The 18333-nt window shown below is 40.9% G+C and overlaps 1 protein-coding gene across 4 annotated transcripts in view; it reads left to right on the top strand.

Annotated features, from left to right (window-relative positions):
- Positions 1-236: 236 nt before the first annotated feature.
- Positions 237-18333, top strand: part of ndrg4 (NDRG family member 4) — a 178180-nt gene continuing 160083 nt past the window's right edge. For all 4 annotated transcript variants that reach the window (XM_034177165.1, XM_034177164.1, XM_034177167.1 and 1 more), the window contains exon 1: positions 237-402. The gene's annotated coding sequence lies outside the window, so the exon portion shown is untranslated. The remainder of the gene's footprint in view (positions 403-18333) is intronic.

Genomic DNA, 18333 nt, shown 5'->3' with positions numbered 1-18333 from the left:
GCACAATACTGAAAAGAAAAAACAAAACATCTGACTTCACCTTGAAAACATGAGTGGGCCGTGTGCCAGCGGTCCAGGCAAACACTGTGTGTGTGTGTGGTGTGTGTGGTGTGTGTGTGTGTGTGTGTGTGTGTGTGTGTTGTGTGTGTGTGTGGTGTGGTGTGGTGTGTACGTGTGAATCGTGTGAGATGTACAGGTCTATGGGAGTGACACTGCTGCATCACTGTTGAGACCACGTGCTCTCTGTCATCACAAGGACAGAGAGAGAGAGAGAGTTAGAGAGAGAGAGAGACTGTGCCTGTTTCTCATTCCATTCGTACACCCCCCCCCCACACACACACACACACACTGTCTGCTTTGACTGTTTCTGCAGCGACTGGAGAAGCCGTGACGTGACCACAGGTACAGTAAGTCTTTGTCTGTCTGGATGTTTTTCCACGAGGTTGCATAGTGAGGCATCCTGCAGAATGTGCGTGTGCCATAGGCGAGGCAGCAAACCCTTTTTTCAGCCCCCCCCCCCTTTTTTTTAACAGAATCTAATGTTTACATCATATTCTCATGCACTGTAGCTGTCTGCGCTTCATATGGTGAAGGATCTTGTGATTTTGATGACATGTCTGATGCTTTTCTCTCTCTCTCGCCTGTTTGAGTCACCTCCCATCAGTAGCCTCTGCATTGCCATGAATAAGATGTTGACAGGTTGTATTTATTGAAGCCGCAGGAAGCAAAGTGCTCCGTTTCCTGCAAAGCTCAGCCAGAAAACAGTTGTATGTGCTGGATTTTTATCTTCTGTATCACGTCTCTGGATCCTTCCAGAAGGTCATTTTATTTTGTCTGAGCATCTTAGATCTGATTATGGAGGAACACAGCTGAGAGGAGCAGTGAGCCACATTGTATGGAAGCTAGACCAGGCCCAATTAGATTTAAAAGAAAGGCAAATTTGAATTACAAATGATGTTTCCTTTAAGTGCATTCAAACAATGCATTAAATAGAAAAAAAGTAGATTCAATGCAAATTTTAAGAAACAATTATGTTGAAGCTGATATGGATCTGCTGTGCAGATTAAAAACACAAATCTGTTTTAATGTGACACTGTCCATTTTTAATGAGTTATTTGTGTGGTGAAACAGCGCCCCCATCCGTCATTCAGCAGGGTGGCAGTGTGTCTGTGCTCTTCTTTTTCCTTTCTGGCGTGAATAATGTCTGACTGATAATCCTCCATCAACTCTAATGGTACTGCTTTTGGAAACCGTTGGTCCTCGAGCGCCTACGTGGTGAGAGCGCCGATATTCAGCTTCCTGGGGTTTTCTGACAGGCGCCATGTTGTTTCCAACTCCAGAGTGATGCTGCATTGATCATGTTGTGAAACACACGGCGGGTTTTAGGATGCAAGCTTTTACTCGTGCATATGGACACAAAATCAACCTGAAAATGGAGATAAAATATATAGATTACCTGCAAGTACAGGAAGAAAAATTGTATAAATTGAGCTCATGTCGCTTTCTGGCACCATCATGTTCAAGCTTATGCACAGTTTGTACGCCCAACCCTTCAGGCTTTAATATTATAAATGTGGATGCCAAAAAATAAGAAATTAACTAATCAATTAACTGTATCAATAATAATCCATCTATAATAGATAATTAATAATCTAGTATATGTAGTAATAAAGTAATTTCAGAGCTGATAACATAAAAATTTTAACTTCATTAATCTCATTAAGGCCAGACCAGAAATATATACAGTACTGTGCAAACGTTTTAGGCATTCCAGAGTTATAATAAAAGTAGCATTTGATGCCTCTCCTAACCTCTTTTTTTATTGGCATATCAACACAAAATCAGTTCCCACAAAAGTGAATATGTGAGTGATCATGCAATATTAAAATGATCAGAAAACTTTTAAGTCGAGTTTTTCTTAAAATAGTTTTTAAGGTCCTGCAACAGATATACAAAAAAAATCACATGTAAATAGAACCCAATTTTCATATCCATTATCGTTAAAGTTGAAATTCAATGTACATTTCATTTATTTATAAATATTTATCAGGTTTTCATATTTTTATGCTTTTATGATTCATTAAATGTCTAAAACATTTGTACAGTACTCTAGGTGTGTATGTGTTTTTTATATTGTGTGTGTACATATATATATATATAAGTTGTGGAGATTGTACTAGAATATAACTGGTATGATTATGAAGTTTTCATGCATAAACACAGCAAGTGCAGTGGAACAAGCTTGGAAACAATATGGCTTCAAATTACTAATTTTCATCACTCTATGTACACTGCATTCGTTTTTATGTTACAGCCTTATTCCAAAATGTATGAAATTCAGTTTTGTTCTCAGAATTCTACATACAATACCCATATGATAAAATGAAAAAAGTTTTATTTAGATTTTTGCAAATTTACTAAAAATAAAAAATAAAATAAGGAAATTGCATGTAGTATTCACATCCTTTGCTCAATACTTTGTTGATGCACCTTTGGCAGTAATTACAGCCTCAGGTCTTCGTGAATATGATGCCACAAGCTGGTGCACCTATCTTTGGGCAGTTTTGTCCATTCCTCTTTGCAGCACCTCTCAAGCTCCAACAGGTTGGATGGGGAGCGTCGGTGCACAGACATTTTCAGATCTCTCCAGAGATGTTCAATCAGATTCAGGTTTGGGCTCTGGCTGGTCCACTCAAGGACATTCACAGAGTTGTCCTGAAGCCACTCCTTTGATATCTTGGCTGTGTGCTTAGGGTCATTGTCCTGCTGAAAGATGAGCCGTCGCCTCAGTCTGAGGTCAAGAGCACTCTGGAGCAGGTTTTCATCCAGGATGTCTCTGTACATTGCTGCATTCATCTTTCCCTCAATCCTGACTAGTCTCCCAGTTCCTGCTGCTGACAAACATCCCCACAGCATGATGTTGCCACCACCATGCGTCACTGTAGGGATGGTTCCTGGTTTCCTCCAAACATGACGCCTGGTATTCACACCAAAGATTTCAATCTTTGTCTCATCAGACCAAAGAATTTTGTTTCTCCTTGTCTGAGAGTCCTTCAGGTGCTTTGTGTCACATTCCATTTGGGCTGCTATGTGCCTTTTACTAAGGAGTGGCTTCCATCTGGCCACTCTACCATAATGGCCTGATGGTGGATTGCTGCAGAGATGGTTGTCTTTCTGGAAGGTTCTCCTCTCTCCACAGAGGAATGCTGGTGCTCTGACAGCCATGGCAGATCCGAATTTCTTCCATTTATGGATGATGGAGGCCACTGTGCTCATTGGGACCTTCAAAGCAGCAGAAATGTTTCTGTACGCTTCTCCAGATTTGTACCTCGAGACAATCCTGTCTTGGAGGTCTACAGACAATTCCTTTGACTTCATGCTTGGTTCATGCTCTGTCAACTGTGGGTCCTTATATGTAGACAGGTGTGTGTGCCTTTCCAAATCATGTCCAGTCAACTGAATCTTCAGAAACACGTTGCACCTGAGCTCAATTTTGAGCTTCATCGCAAAGGCTGTGAATACTTATGTACATGTTATTTCTTAGTTTTTTAAAATTATTTTAATAAATTTACAAAAATCTCAAACTTTTTTCACATAGTCATTATGGGGTATTGTGTGTAGAACTTTTAGGAAAATGAATTTCATCCATTTTGGAATAAGGCTGTAACATAACAAAATGTGGAGAAAGTGAACAGCTGTGAATACTTTGCAGACACACTGTAGAAAGAAGGGGGACAATTTTTAGTAGCCATAACATGATAACGGTTATTGTTGTCCTTCAGCTGTCCCGTTTTTGTTCGGGGTCGTCACAGCGGCGCAGCCAGAGCCGCACTGGTGTTACGCACAAGTTTTATGCCGGTGCCCTTCCTGACGCAACTCCAGTGTTACCTGGAGAAACACACACACAGCCGCTGGTGTTCCAAAGAGGTCTCCCATCCAAGTACTAACCAGATCCTGCACTGCTTCTGAGATCTGACGGGATCAGACTGACACAGAGCAGACCAATTGCCATAAGATGATAAAGGTAAAACCTGTTAAATTATTCTAAAGTCAGTTTTATGCAGAAATGAAGCAAAATTCCGTGATGCTTTGAAATGTCCGGCACGCAGTGAACACATCAGCTAGCAGCTCGTGTAGCCGCGGCGCTCTGATCGCTTCCGCTGCCTTTTATGATGAAATAATGCTGAATTTATGTAGAAATGATTGTTGTACAAAAGCTTCAGATACCTGTTGTTAAGATAGATGATGACTGGTGTGCAGTTTGAAGCAGAAACGAGGTGTTCATCCGTGAACTGCGTCATCAAGGAGGACCGATTTTTAGGGGGACCGTTCGGTCTGCGACACTGGCTCTGCACTCATCCGAGGTGATGACTAGATGTCTTTGGTACTAGGTCTGTTTGGAGGATCCTTGAGAAGGGCTTGAATGAGTTTGTGTCAAATGAGCAGGGAGACTTGTTTGAGGAATATCACTTGAATGTCACCTACAACATTTTGGCAATCTGGCATGTTTCTCTGTGCATGAGCTGACTTGCAGGTACCTTAGAGTTGAGGATCCCAGCGGCTAGAGAAGCCCATGGGGATGGCCATGTTTCACCTGGCTGTGGCAGATAAATGGTTACTTTTGAGAGTTTGGGATGGTTCCTCACTAGCAAAGGCACCTGTCTGCAACCCTGGCCAACACCCAGTCAGTATAAGCATTTTAACTGTAGGAGCCAGAACAGACCCTGAGCAAACACCAATATTCACAACATCATCTGTATTGTTTATTTCCCTGTTTACTCAAAAGGAAGTGGACTAATGGTTTCAGCTAAAAGACATTCCACCACTCATCCAAGAGATATCTTCAATTCGCTATTTCGCAGTTGTGAATCTTGCGCCATCTCGCGATCCGTGGCTCACGCGAAAGGTCGATTTCAGCAGAGTTCCGGTTCAGGGCACAACGTTAAACAAACCTCATGAAGTATGGACAATAAACAACATCAGGATCCGACAGAAATCCATCACAGGTGCTACACCTCCTCTAGGTATCCCTCTCAACTTGGGAGAACGTGTCATCATCATAATTGCCCGTGAACGCACTGGATCAACACATCCACATCCTCACTAGCCATTCTTTCAATAAAACCCCAAAGTAATCAAACTTTAGAACATGGCAGATAAAACAGTGTGAAAGTATTTGATGCAGCTTTTGCTTTAATGTATGGGTCCAATGATTTTGATCAAAAATACAATACTGAAACTTTAGATTTCATGAAATTTATGAAAATCTGTGTCATTAGTTAGCATGTGTAATGCCTTGTTTCTCCCACCCACAAGAGTTTTTTTTTTCTTTTTTTTACTTTTTATTGCATCACACCAGTAACAGAAGCGTCTGTACAATTCAAGACAGGAGTTTGAGTGCAGACTGGTACAGCTATCGCAGCGTTCATGCCGTTAAACAACTAATCTCTAAATTCTACCGTATGCATCACCAGCTGCCGAAACTAATTGCCGCCATTCTCGACCAATGTTTGCGATTCCACCCGCACTGCGGGGCTCATTTCAGGCAGAGAAGTAGCTCTGCAGCCAATACGCGGCATCTATTTTTGAAGGATGGCACTTGCCATTTCAGTTGATGCCTTCCACACGATTTATGAGTTTTTCTCATCATCATATGTTTTAAGAACATAGCCACCATTCTTTGAGCCATGATTCTGAGCTGGACATTTACTGTATGAACTTTGAAGAGAAATAGGAAATATCAGCATTAAAGCTGATTAATGTAAGTAAGTGGGTCCAGAGCAGAAGCAGAAAATCAAGGAAAAATGAGCAGATCAACAACTAAACATGCTCTGCTTTTGAAAAGCTGTCCTGAAATGCTGCCAGCTGGAGCAAAAGCCACATTTATGATTGATCAAAACTGTTTGCAATGCACATCTGCAATTAGGTCATAAAAATGCCACAGAAACACAGCTAGCTAACATGTAAATATGACTGAGTCAACAGTTTTAGCACTGCTAGCTGAGCTAGCAGACTGTGGAGGCATTGGTTTTGAACACTAAGAAGTTCCTTTATGTAACTAAATTTGTCATAGTAGCATTATTAAGATCTTCAAGCTGTAAATACCTTTTCCACAGTTTCACTTATTGTGCTGAGAGTTGAGAATCTCAGATGTAGGTTTGCCTACAACAGTAGCCCGCATGTGTAGAGTTGTTAGCTTTCTTGATTCTGGTTTGTATTTTTACTGCACTTTATAGTGACTAATGACTTGAATTCAGAACTATTCACTCATTTGTTTTGGTATGTAATACAGTTTGTTTTAGTTCGGTTTATTCATCAAATGTAAAGTCCAATGTTGGGGTCTGAATCTACTCGCTATCTTGCAATCCAGGTTAAAGCCCCGACATCTGGAATCCCACCAGGGCATTGGCTTTTTATTGGTAGTTTACAGATCTATTGCATGACAAACAAGACTTGATGTGACAGAAGTGTGTCGTTTCTAGGTAGCATCTAAAACTCATTGAATAATAGTACTCGGAAAGAAATGGAGCATAACAGCATGCAGTGAGCCATCACACATTATATTTCAGCGTGTGTGTGTGTGGTGTGGGTGTGTGTGTGTGTGTGTGTGTGTGTGTGTGTGTGTGTGTGTGTGTGTGTGTGTGTGTGTGTGTGTGTGTGTGTGTGTGTGTGTGTGTGTGTGTGGCTGCCTGAGCCAGTCTGGACAGAACTGCATGTTTCACACGTCTCAAGCTGCTCATCTATCAGTAAATCAGTTTACACATTAGTGTTGTAGCATTCAATGTGATAATTCCATAATGTCTTTTGTTTAACTCAGAAGTTTAAGATGTTAGGCAAATTTATCTGGAGTCCTATCCATAAGAACTCCCTGTTGTGAGTCACATTCCTCAAGGATTCTAAGGTGTTCTGAGGGACTTGAACACTAACTAAGGGTATGTTTTTCTTAATTTATCAGCTCGTAAAGCATGTTAAAGGGAAGATCGTTCATCAAGAGGATGAACGATGTCATGCTGATATTGGTTATTGAATATTTGCCCTGTGCTGTTCAGCGGTCACTAATGGGGTTAAGCGTCTGCTCAAAACGAGGCACGTACACAAGGGGCAGCATCTTTATATTATGTCTAGAAAAACAATGTTGAATTTTGCCCTTAAGGCACATTATTATTTATGAGAAAGTTGGATGCAAAAGGATGCTGTCAGCACTCTGCAAAACGAGCTCTGTAATGTGGCTGGATACAGAAATAGAAATGTGATGTTTTCTTCTGATGCGGCTATGCTTTAATTGTGGCCTTGTTTTTGCAGAACAAAAAGCAACTTGCAATGGCCTGATCATAATGAGTCAAGCCAAAACTAACACATGCTGTGTTTCTGTGTCATCTTTACTGACACGAGCAAAGCCGAGTTCATCCTCTATGCAGCTGCACACACATACATTACTGACATTATCAAGAGAAACTTCAGAGCTTTGACGTGCACACTGGAATTTGCTGCATAAGATTATTGATCACAAGTCAGTGATCATGTGACCATATGGCAAGACAAGAAACGTTTTCCAATTGTGGGTTTTTGATGCTTGTTGCTTATTACTATTAATTTTTTTGTTGTTTGTTTGTTTTGTTGTTGTTTGTTTTGGTTTTTTGTTTTTGTTGAGTTTTTGGACTGTGACTGTATTATATCAAAGAATTACTACTTCTACACTACATGACCACTTAAATAATTATTAATAAATATTAAATGTTTTTTAAACAAATTTAATCTGGACTGCTTGATTTCTGAACTGCTCATTAAAGTTAAAATCTGGTTGAAAATTTTTAAAGTTTTTTTTTTTTTTTTACAGTTTATCTTCAGTTCAGTTTATCTATTTCCATGACTATTATATGTTACTGTAAAAATGATTACATATAAGAAAAGTATTTTAACAGGTAGTTTTAACTCATCAGAGCCTGGGGAGGAAAAATGAAGCCCTCAATTGCGGCGCCAAAATGTTATTGATCTCAAAATTAATGGATATTTGGCATTTTCATTATTCCATCTTATTTTTCCTTGACATTCACTAAATCAAATAATTGGCCACCCCAGTGACACTTCCTCAAATACACACAACCCTGCAGAAAGGATCTTCTGCAAATTTAGGCAAAAAAAGAGAAAGTGAGGGAGGTGGCTCAGGGAGGTACAGAGTGAATGGGATCTGGGAGAAAGAGGAGTGTTCTGCACAGAAATGTATTGAATCTGATAGATCAACTGTAACGTCTGTATTTTCTGGGGTACATGATGTTTTTTACTCATTGTGAGGTCCTATGACTTATACTGTGGTTTAACGTATATACAAAAGAAAAAAATCGTGTTCCTTATTAGTAATAATAACTCTAATAGTTTATTTATATTGGGGCTTTCCCAGGAATCAAAGCACTAAATGTGCCTCATTATCCCTCTGTTTCTACCGCTGTACATCATGTATGTGGTTTAAGGAAGTGAGTGCATTTCCCTCTGAGAATCATTCATTCCATCATCACTCTCTCTGAGCTTTGCGTCATGACATCTGGTTCTCCAGTTGCTTGAGGAAGGGACTGCAGCACCCACTCTCCCCCCCCTGAGGGGGGCGGTTGCTGGTAGCTGCACACTGTTGGCCCATCTGTCTCGTTGGCATCGACTCTGCAGCCCTGTGGCAGACCATAGAAACACAACCAGTAGAACGGACATTTGGCTAAATTCCTTAACACGGCTGCCGGATGATCCAACTGTGCCATTCAGTCTGAGCCAATTTAATCAAAGCCATATGTGTGGATGTCATTAAATAAGGCTAAAATGTCGTGTTTGTCCGCATCCGATGGCACGATGGCATGTTGGCGAAGGTCAGGTTAATGTCTTGATGACGACGCATTATCACAGTTGAGCTGATTGCTGCCCAGAGATGTGACTGTTTCAGTATCGAGCTTGGGTTTTGTAAAGCCTTATGTGAATTATCAGTAAAATATACTTGTGTTACATCTCATTAATACAGCAGATTCACAAACTGTTCATCGGCACTAACAGTGACAGAATAGTTGTTGCACTTTTGATTTATATGTGGTTGTAGAACCACTCAATGCTAATAATTTATCAGCAATCCTGCAAGCGTTGAAACAGAATATGTGGAGTAAATATTTTAATGGACAGTACAATTTTGTGGCTAAAATTGTGGTAATACAATATCATGTAGGTTATCAACAACTCACAATGCAACAGTAACAATATGCCAGTATATTGGATACAGGCTACATTGTTGGGATTCCTTCAGTATGTGTTAGTAACTCTGAAATTCTTCTTTTTGTGCAAAGAAAATCATCCGTCCAGTAGATTTCACAGTGTTTACATCCATCAGTCTGACATCAATTTGAGTGATTTTTGCATAATCTGGTTATTTGCCAGTTTGATAGTAAAATATACCAATCATAGTGTGTATTTTCACTTGTCTTTTATGTTTATTTATTGACATTTCCTGCAAAATTAAAATGCACAACTAAACTGCAAAGCAGTGGCTGTCCACAAGGGGGCAACGGGGAACATGCATACATCTTCAACCGCTTATCCGGGGGTTGCAGAGGCAACAAAGAACAACAATTTTTAAAAGTGTATATTTTTCCCATGATAATAATTGTCTTGGTATTTGTCGTTGGTATATTTGATAAATCAATGTGCTACAATATTGCCATGTTTAAAAAAACTCAGCACAGCAGCAAGTTGCTTATTCCTGCATGTTCCTCCTGCTTACTTTCACAGTCTTTATGATCAAAGTCACTGACTTAAAAAAAAAAATGTTAAGAACAAAAATAACTAAAAATGTAACTGTAACTAAAAATGTTTTAGTTACAGACTTGAATATGCAGTTAACAATAGAAAGTAGCCAATCAGTGCCTTCCAATTTAAGACAAAAATTGTGTTGGCGTTAACGCACAAGTAGTGACTCGTATTGGACTGGTGATGCCTTCACAGGAGTTTGGAATCTCCACCTTCATAGCAGCAAGTCATTGTGTGATGGGAATTGATTTCTGCGTTGTCTTATTTTTAAGGTCATAAATACTACATGTGGTAGTAAACTTTGTGGTAGGGTACAGGTGCATATCTTGTGAATCATCAGGCATGAAGATGAGTTCAAAGTCTTTGTGTGTAACATCATGCATCAACAACACACTAATTAAAGCTACAGTATGTAGGATTTAGTGCCATCTAGCACAAAAGCATTCACAAAAATAAGGGGTCTCAAACTCGTTGGCCTGCACTAACAATCAGTCAACGGTGTGTCGGGGAGCAACCACTGAGTCCTCTTAAGTAAATACGTCCCTTTTTGGGTTCAACGTGGTGGTGCAACATGGCAGCCTCCATGAGCGGACCTGCCCCCACGTAGATATAAGGGCTCATGAAAACACATTGAAAATGAACAGGTGATTACGAATGCTGTATTCTATTTAAGCTCATAAACGCCCCTGAACAGGGGCGCCACCAGGGATTTTGGACCCCATGAAAATAAATCTTACTGGGTCACACCCCCCCACCCCCCATATTATTTTGTCAGTATTATAATTGTATTAGGGCCTATCTGAGCCCCTGTCAATCATAGGCCCCTAGAATCCTTCTCTATGTTCTCCCCTTTTCAGCAATCCTCCACACAGTTGCTTTAACTAATGTGAGCTCATGATCATGATTCATGGTTTGCTAAAGTAAATTTCCTCTGAATTGTATGAAAACTGCTGCAGTGCTTCTACCTTTTATTGCTGCCACACTTTGCAGCTGGCACTGATTCATAACTCTGTCTTGGTTTTATATTTTCAGTCAAACTGATTTTTGCATCTGGCTTGTAGCACCTTTTTCGCATCCTTAGCTTCATGACAGCTTTATGTCAGAAGATGAGGACCTCCCTGAAGTTCAGGCTCGCGCTGATAGCTGATATTTAATATATCTGCCATTAATGTCCTTGCATGACATGCTCAGCCACAAATGACTCCTCGAGACACGAAGCAGCTCTAAACAGTCTAAAATAAAAAAAAAAGTATTGTTGTGTACTTGTGCACATGCACGCGTGTGTGCACAGAGGCCAAGCAGGTTGCATGAGTGTGATCACATTTGCAGTGATCATCAGACTTGTTTCTTCAGTTTCATGTGTGTGGTGTGTGGGGGGGGTTTCAAATCAAATAAATTTTATTTATATAGCGCCAAATCACAACAAACAGTAGCCCCAAGGCGCTTTATATTGTAAGGCAAAGCCATACAATAATTACAGAAAAACCCCAACGGTCAAAACGACCCCCTGTGAGCAAGCACTTGGTGACAGTGGGAAGGAAAAACTCCCTTTAACAGGAAGAAACCTCCAGCAGAACCAGGCTCAGGGAGGGGCAGTCTTCTGCTGGGACTGGTTGGGGCTGAGGGGAGAGAACCAGGAAAAAGACATGCTGTGGAGGGGAGCAGAGATCGATCACTAATGATTAAATGCAGAGTGGTGCATACAGAGCAAAAAGAGAAAGAAACACTCAGTGCATCATGGGAACCCCCAGCAGTCTAAGTCTATAGCAGCATAAACTAAGGGATGGTTCAGGATCACCTGATACAGCCCTAACTATAAGCTTTAGCAAAAAGAAAAGTTTTAAGCCTAATCTTAAAAGTAGAGAGGGTGTCTGTCTCCCTGATCTGAATTGGGAGCTGGTTCCACAGGAGAGGAGCCTGAAAGCTGAAGGCTCTGCCTCCCATTCTACTCTTACAAACCCGAGGAACTACAAGTAAGCCCGCAGTCTGAGAGCGAAGCGCTCTATTGGGGTGATATGGTACTATGAGGTCCCTAAGATAAGATGGGACCTGATTATTCAAAACCTTATAAGTAAGAAGAAGAAATTTAAATTCTATTCTGGAATTAACAGGAAGCCAATGAAGAGAAGCCAATATGGGTGAGATATGCTCTCTCCTTCTAGTCCCTGTCAGTACTCTAGCTGCAGCATTTTGAATTAACTGAAGGCTTTTCAGGGAACTTTTAGGACAACCTGATAATAATGAATTACAATAGTCCAGCCTAGAGGAAATAAATGCATGAATTAGTTTTTCAGCATCACTCTGAGACAAGACCTTTCTAATTTTAGAGATATTGCGCAAATGCAAAAAAGCAGTCCTACATATTTGTTTAATATGCGCTTTGAATGACATATCCTGATCAAAATGACTCCAAGATTTCTCACAGTATTACTAGAGGTCAGGGTAATGCCATCCAGAGTAAGGATCTGGTTAGACACCATGTTTCTAAGATTTGTGGGGCCAAGTACAATAACTTCAGTTTTATCTGAGTTTAAAAGCAGGAAATTAGAGGTCATCCATGTCTTTATGTCTGTAAGACAATCCTGCAGTTTAGCTAATTGGTGTGTGTCCTCTGGCTTCATGGATAGATAAAGCTGGGTATCATCTGTGTAACAATGAAAATTTAAGCAATGCTGTCTAATAATACTGCCTAAGGGACGCATGTATAAAGTGAATAAAATTGGTCCTAGCACAGAACCTTGTGGAACTCCATAATTAACCTTAGTCTGTGAAGAAGATTGCCCATTTACATGAACAAATTGTATTCTATTAGATAAATATGATTCAAACCACTGCAGCGCAGTGCCTTTAATACCTATGGCATGCTCTAATCTCTGTAATAAAATTTTATGGTCAACAGTATCAAAAGCAGCACTGAGGTCTAACAGAAAAAGCACAGAGATGAGTCCACTGTCTGAGGCCATAAGAAGATCATTTGTAACCTTCACTAATGCTGTTTCTGTACTATGATGAATTCTAAACCCTGACTGAAACTCTTCAAATAGACCATTCCTCTGCAGATGATCAGTTAGCTGTTTTACAACTACCCTTTCAAGAAGCTTTGAGAGAAAAGGAAGGTTGGAGATTGGCCTATAATTAGCTAAGATAGCTGGGTCAAGTGATGGCTTTTTAAGTAATGGTTTAATTACTGCCACCTTAAAAGCCTGTGGTACATAGCCAACTAATAAAGACAGATTGATCATATTTAAGATCGAAGCATTAATTAATGGTAGGGCTTCCTTGAGCAGCCTGGTAGGAATGGGGTCTAATAGACATGTTGATGGTTTGGAGGAAGTAACTAAGGAAAATAACATAGACAGAACAATCGGAGAGAAAGAGTCTAACCAAATACCGGCATCACTGAAAGCAGCCAAAGAGAACGATATGTCTTTGGGATGGTTATGAGTAATTTTTTCTCTAATACTTAAAATTTTATTAGCAAAGAAAGTCATGAAGTCATTACTAGTTAAAGTTAAAGGAATACTCGGCTCAATAGAGCTCTGACTCTGTCAGCCTGGCTACATTGCTGAAAAGAAACCTGGGGTTGTTCTTATTTTCTTCAATTAGTGATGAGTAGTAAGATGTCCTAGCTTTACAGAGGGCTCTTTTTATAGAGCAACAGACTCTTTTTCCAGGCTAAGTAAAGATCTTCTAAATTAGTGAGACGCCATTTCCTCTCCAACTTACGGGTTATCTGCTTTAAGCTGCGAGTTTGTGAGTTATACCACGGAGTCAGGCACTTCTGATTTAAGGCTCTCTTTTTCAGAGGAGCTACAGCATCCAAAGTTGTCCTCAATGAGGATATAAAACTATTGATGAGATAATCTATCTCACTCACAGAGTTTAGGTAGCTACTCTGCCCTGTGTTGGTATATGGCATTGGAGAACATAAAGAATGAATCATATCCTTAAACCTAGTTACAGCGCTTTCTGAAAGACTTCTACTGTAATGAAACTTATTCCCCACTGCTGGGTAGTCCATCAGAGTAAATGTTATTAAGAAATGATCAGACAGAAGGGGGTTTTCAGGGAATACTGTTAAGTCTTCAATTTCCGTACCTTAAGTCAGAACAAGATCTAAAGTATGATTAAAGTGGTGGGTGGACTCATTTACATTTTGAGCAAAGCCAATTGAGTCTAATAATAGATTAAATGCAGTGTTGAGGCTGTCATTCTCAGCATCTGTGTGGATGTTAAAATCGCCCACTATAATTATCTGAGCTAAGCACTAAATCAGACAAAATGTCCGAAAATTCACAGAGAAACTCACAGTAACGACCAGGTGGACGATAGATAACAACAAATAAAACTGGTTTTTCGGACTTCCAATTTGGATGGACAAGACTAAGAGACAAGCTTTCAAATGAATTAAAGCTCTGTCTGGGTTTTTGATTAATTAACAAGCTGGAGTGGAAGATTGCTGCTAATCCTCCGCCTCGGCTCGTGCTACGAGCGGTCTGGCAGTTAGTGTGACTCAGGGGTGTTGACTCATTTAAACTAACATATTCATCCTGCTGTAACCAGGTTTCTGTAAGGTTTTGGGGTTTTAAATTTACTGTATTTTCTGGAATATATAATTTTCAGTTTTTATTAATTTTGGAGGTCCTGCAGCTTAGACTCCCATTCAACTTATACACTGAAATCGTTATAGCCCCCCCGTGCATGTTTTCTTATGTACAACATTGTGTTTACCTTTCAAACTGTACATACAACAGTACATATAATCAAAACATATTCTTATTTCATTGGGAATTTATTTGTAACAACTAAATATTTACAAAACAAGCATGAAAAATTGACATTACTATTTAATAATTTGACATGTAAAGTGTTGTATCAAGGAGCATATTCAAATAGGCAAAATATTAATTTTTTAAGGACACTGTTTATAGCTACAAATTGTGGGCAATACCGCGGAGGACGTCCAAGCGATTTCTTTCTCTGTAGTCGTCCACAGTGGTTTGAATTCTCTAAAAATCAGTGCGCCCTGCCTTCACTGCGCATGTATCATTTCTGAGCGTCAGATTCAAATTCAAACAACTTTATTGATCCCTAAAAGGGCGATTCATATCACACTCAATTACCTCAGACAAAAATACAGCAATTAATCCACAGTTATTACTAGGTGAATGTAATAATGGCACACATCAGAATTAAAACAACCACGCATAATACATTTGATTGTTTATGTGCACTAAACTTTGAAACAGTCCATCATCCGAATTGAGGCAATGTGAGTGTGGGCTGTAGCAGCTTCATGCCGTGCAGCCGAGCTTGGGGGGTGGAGGTGGGAGGTTGCTGTAGCCGTGCTGCATGGCCTCCTGGAGGGGGAAGGGAGTGTAAAGTACGGAGGTCGAGGTGGGGGTGTGGTGACAAAAACACAAGGAGGGGTGGGGCAGGAGCGTGTGTCCTTGGGTGCAGGTGGTTCATATCTGTCACTCTGTGTGTGCATAGAGTCTGTGGGGGGAGCATATCAGAAAGGGAGCCGTATGTGTCACCAGGGCCATTGAAATCTTCTGGAGGAAAAACAAGCAGGGCATTTTGACCTTCGGTAGCTGATAAGGCTGCTGTATTTTGGTTAGGCAGAGAAGCACAGAGCCAAATGTGGCTTCTCTTAAGTGTCCAGATCCAGTTGTGTAAATGAATATTCACTGGTCTCCAACATCAGTGCCTTTGCAGGGCAGACAGCTGCTCCGAGATGCAATACAACTTGCATTTCAAGAGTCAACACAGTCTGAGACTGTACAGCCTTGCCAACCTCGATAATCATGACGGACAGACGTGCGGTTATGGTTTTGGTGGCAACCGTCTTGCCAATTTTCCAGTAGATCAGGGCAGCACATAATCCTGACAGCAGAAGCCCAACTACCATAAAGACAAATAAGAATAAATCCCCAACCTCTTCCATGGAGAGTGGTGCCAAGCACGCCACACACCACTCCTTCCAGGTGTCGAGAACGTAGCCGACAGAATAGGTTCCTTCTGGGCATGCAGAGTTCCCCAACCCTGATTTCCTTGTTGAAAAGATGGTGTTAATAGTGTTAAGAGACCAACTGATCAATTCCATGGTTATTCTGAATGCAATTCAAAGAATTCACAGTCTGGTGAAGTCAGGACTTTGAAGGTTGGAGACAGAGATAGAGACAGAAGGAGGAGAGAAAGAAGGATGAGATGCGACCACCCTCGCCGGAGTCCCAAGGGTCCCACTACACTCCAGTCACCATCTATCTCAGCGACATATATCTGAAGCTTTTGTACAACAATCATTTCCATATAAATTCAGCATTATTTCATCATAAAAGACGGGAGAACAGCCAGAGTGCCAGTTTTAAGCAGAAACAACGTAATAATCTGTGAATCGCTGCTGATGCTCTGAAATTACGTATGTGCAGTGAAGGCGGGGGGACCGATTTTTAGGGAGGACCGTTCGGTTGGCGACACCAATACACTTGGTGTGGTGGTGGGGCAGGCTTGCCAGCGCCCAACTGCTGGACAACGACTCTGTTCACTGCTTGTTCCTTCTTTAGTATATCTAAGAACACCCAGATGTTCAGGTGGTGACAGCAGTGCCAGCCTTCTACACTGTTGATTGGGCATGGCAGCCCTTCCTGTATTCTGACTGATTCATTCCAGATAGCGAAGTTGAAAACTGGACCCCTGCGATTTCTCCTACTTGGACAATCGACGAAGGTGTCCTCAAAGTAGTCGACCACAGACCGCAGTCCCTCTTGAACCAGCTCAAAGGAAGCAACCACATCTTCTGCTGGCACAAAGGCCAGAGCAGGCAACATCCTGGTTGCAAGGGAGAGCTCGACGTCAGCAGCATATCTCTCCTTCCACCTGCATTCGATGGTACACACACTGGGCCAAGTGGTGAAGGCACCCTTGTGGCTCTGCTTCTGGGACAGTGGCACAGACTGCAATGAAGGCTGCCTGCTCAAAATCCACCAAGATGGTGACTGGATTTAAGTTGCCCTCTGTCTGCTTCAGTGCTGTGAATAGGGAATTATAAGTTCCTTCATGTTTGTTCAGAAGCGAAGCATAATATACAAATAATGAATGTTTATGAGTTCAATGGTACGAATATTTCATGAGGTGAAAGCTGGAACAACCAAGCAAGTGAAGGTCTTCAACGTGGGGCACTGGGCAGGGATGATTGGTACACTGCTTTGCCCTGTGTAACAATGCTGGGAGGGGAAAAGGGCAGGGGGAAATGACCTAGGGGGGGAAGACTGTGGGGGGACCAGTTGGAAAAAGATGGGGGGAGAATGCAGGAGAAAAAGACTAGGGCGGCCGGGGGAGCAAGGACCTAGGAAGGGGGGGGGGAAATGCCCTGATGCTGAAATTCTGAATTGATTTTGATTGATTCTGAAACAATCGTGTTCATTGTTAATAGTAATAGCTATTTACACAGGGTTTTCCCATGAACCAATGCAATAAATTTAAGAATCTCCAATAATCCAAAATCCCAAACATAAAATGATTAAAAAATTAAATGAAAAAAAAATCAAATTGACTTGTGTTTTTATTGTATGTTCAACAGTGTGGGTCATCAGTCTGTGATCATATGTAGCATCTCAATGTGTTGTCCACTGCATGTTTATTTTCCCGTCTTGCTTATTTTTGAAATTTAGAAGTGCTTATGTTAAGTAACAGCACATGCTATAGTGTTGCATATGTGCCACACTGATCTCCATGGAAACACTGTTAAAAAGTGACTTTGACTTCGTTGTGGTTTATGACTACGTAAAATACAGTACTTGACGGAAAATGTTTCTAAACCACTGAACCTAAAGCATAGCTAAGGTGTGCTAATGCTAACAAATGAATCCCTAAAATAAAAGCAGTGCCAACATTTATTTATTTATTTTGGTGTAGTACTCGTTAATTATTTAGTAACATCTCTGCAAATATCGTGAATGTGATTCATTTATTTTACTTGAAATTTCTGTTAAGAACATGTTAAAGCTCAGATGATGGAAACTATTTCTATGCAGAAGCATCATTACAACATTCATCCGTCCATCCGTTTCTTTAGGTGAGGGTGTCCATAGGCAGTGTGTTCTTCCTTCAGAGGACAGTTTGTGAAGTGTGATGGTCACGTGCCCGATCAGCACGGCTGAATGGAGACGGTGACCTTGCAGACTCACAGAGAAGGGCGGAGAGGCGCCTTACTGAACATGTCAGACTGTTACACTGAGCAGGTTTTCTGGTGTCTTCAGCAAACTGGAGGAATGAAAGAAGAAAATGACATTCAGTCTTCCATTTATGCACCGCATCATAATTCAGTGACAATGTTTTAATCCAGACGGGTTTTTTTCTGTATTTGGCAATGTCTCTGGTTACATCTCTCCAAGACGGCTCGACTGATTTCTATTTGTTTTTCCTCTCATTCTGTTTAATTTGTCATCTTGCCGTCCTCACCGTGTCTCTGCTGGTTCCTGATTCCCTCGGCTGTCCTTTCCAGGGATTGTGTGTGTGTGTGTGTGTGTGTGTGTGTGTGTGTGTGTTTTTAAT

This window comes from Thalassophryne amazonica, chromosome 8 (genome assembly GCF_902500255.1).
Source record: "Thalassophryne amazonica chromosome 8, fThaAma1.1, whole genome shotgun sequence".
In the NCBI taxonomy this organism is placed as follows: domain Eukaryota; kingdom Metazoa; phylum Chordata; class Actinopteri; order Batrachoidiformes; family Batrachoididae; genus Thalassophryne; species Thalassophryne amazonica.
The sequence above is the reverse complement of the archived record's forward strand: the minus strand, read 5'-3'. Positions and strand labels throughout refer to the sequence as shown.